Here is a 2603-nt window from a genome sequence, read left to right as displayed (position 1 = left end):
GTTGTATGACAGTCTGTTGTTGTATGACAGTCTGACGTTGTATGACAGTCTGTTGTTGTATGACAGTCTGTTGTTGTATGACAGTCTGTTGTTGTATGACAGTCTGACGTTGTATGACAGTCTGATGTTGTATGACAGTCTGACGTTGTATGACAGTCTGATGTTGTATGACAGTCTGACGTTGTATGACAGTCTGATGAAGAGGATGCTGAGGGTTGTCTATAATGTTCTTCATTTTATGAAGAATCCTTCTTTGAACAATCATCTCCAAAGGTTCTAGAGGAGTCCCCAGAACTGAGCCAGCCTTCTTTATGAGCTTGTTGATCTTTAAGTCACTTGCTCTGGTGCTGCTCCCCCAGCAGATGATGCAGAAGAGACAGCGCTCTCTACAACAGACTTATAGAAGATATGCAGCATCTTGCTGCAAACGTTGAAGGACTTCAGCTTCCTCAAGAAGTACAGTCTGCTCTGTCCCTTCTTGTAGCTTCACTGTTGCATTTCCAGTCCAGTCTGTTGTCCAGGTGAACCCCAAGATATTTATACTTCTCCTCCACTTCTTCTCCCATGATGAAAATAGGGTTGGACCTGTTCCTGTTTCTCCTGAAATCTACAATCTCCTTTGTTTTGTTCACGTTCAAGATGAGATGATCGTTTCCACACCATGCCACAAAGCGGTCCACCAGTTCCCTGTACTCAGCTTCTTGTCCATCTCTGATCCACCTGACCACTGCAGAGTCATCGGAATATTTCTGCAGATGACAGGAGTCTGTTTTCTACTGGAAATCTGAGGAGTACAGAGTGAAAAGGAGTGGTGCGAGTACAGTCCCCTGTGGTGCTCCTGAGCTACTGACCACCTGGTTAGACACACAACCCTTCAGTCTCACAAACTGTGGTCTGTTTGTCAGGTAGTCTTTGATCCAGGTGATGGTTGAGGCCTCCACCTGAGTCTTCTGGAGTTTCTGACAAAGCAGATCAGGCTGGATTGTGTTAAACTGGAGAAATCAAAGAACATGACTCTCACAGTTCTGTCTGCCTTTTCTACGACAGTGAGTTTGTTGCAGCAGGTGTATGATGGCATCTTCAACTCCAAGTCCACGCCGATAAGCAAACTGAAGTGGGTCCTGATGTGCTGGTTTTAGTCAGGTGGTCCAACAGAAGTCTCTCTAGGACCTTCTTGATGTGGGATGTCAGGGCAACAGGTCGTTGAGGACTGATGGGTGAGTTTTCTTTGGTACTGGAACAAGGCAGGAGGTTCGAAATTAAAAACTATCATGTCGGAAAGAAATAAAATAAACGTGACATTTTACCACAATAAATTAAAAAACATGGATTAATTAGGCAAAAAGGAACATGTTGGAGCTTTTTTAATGTGGACTTTGTGTTTTTCTTTCATAAAACCTGGACCCGCTAACTTCAAGTGTATTTATTCGTCTGAAATCTCGACCAAACATTCGTTATCCTCTCCACAATCCCAGAAGTCCTTGCAGCTTAACTGCCGTTAGTAATCCTAATCCCGCTTCAGCCGCTCTCTGAATTGATAATTAAAAAGTAGCGAGGCGGCGATTACGTTTTGACAGGTAATCTAAGTCGGGGGGCCCCTTCTTGGGCAACGGGCCCCCCTCGTTCCTGTGAGAAACCCCAGTGAATCAAAGCGCCTCCCGGGGGTTCTGCTCCTCCATGGCTCAGACGGGTCTTAATGCCCACCTGAGGGACTGACGGGAGGCGGGTTCTGACACCACGTCGATACGCTTCTCTCCAGCTGAGCAGAATCCCAGCATCTCTGCTCTTAACTGATCGAAGCCTGAAACCCCCCCTCCTCTTCCTCACCAACTTTTCCAACAAACCGGAGCGAGTTGGACCCGAACACGCCCTCCGTCCTGGTTTTGATCTCCTCGCTGCACTTTACATCGACCTTCCTCCGTGCTTCACTTTAAACACCGGAGGACTTTCAGTGTGAGCCCAACGTGCTCAGGATTAAAGAGAAGTTTAAAGGAAACTTCTCAGGTTGAAGGCTTTGATCCAGAAACCAGCTGCTGCTGAGGATGAGGATGAAGACGATGGTGATGATGAAGAGCTCCGGGAAACGATGAAGAGGGGATCAGTGAAGCACTTAAAGCTGTTTGTAGAGATAAAGATCTTCAGGAAGGCCTCTGTCAGAAGTTTCAGTTCTAAATGTGAAGCACTTCAGCTGAGTGCCGGGTCAGGTGTCGGGACCCAAAGGGACCGCAGGAAGTTCAGGTGTTGGACAAATAGAACCCAACATCAACCAGAAGATGTTCAGATGTTTCCTAAACCTTAAAGTTCAACATACGTTTCATAAAACAAGAATATAAGGTGTCTAAAGAAGCAGCAGGTTGGGTTTCATCTCCACTTCATCTCATTCTCCAATCCTGAGCAGCACATTGGAGACAGTGGGAAGGAAAGACTGTTTGAACAAGAAGAAACCTCCAGCAGAACCAGAACCAGAACCAGGCTCAGACTGGGCAGCATTCGACTCAACTGTCTGGATTTAGAGAGGACAGGAAAAAGAGACACAGAATGACTGATCCCTCTGTAGTTTCTGTGGTCCAGGTGTGGTTTCTGTGGTCCAGGTGTGGTTTCTG

This window comes from Nematolebias whitei, chromosome 18 (assembly GCF_014905685.2).
Source record: "Nematolebias whitei isolate Nwh7 chromosome 18, NemWhi1, whole genome shotgun sequence".
Classification (NCBI taxonomy): domain Eukaryota; kingdom Metazoa; phylum Chordata; class Actinopteri; order Cyprinodontiformes; family Rivulidae; genus Nematolebias; species Nematolebias whitei.
Note: the sequence above shows the minus strand (reverse complement) of the source record.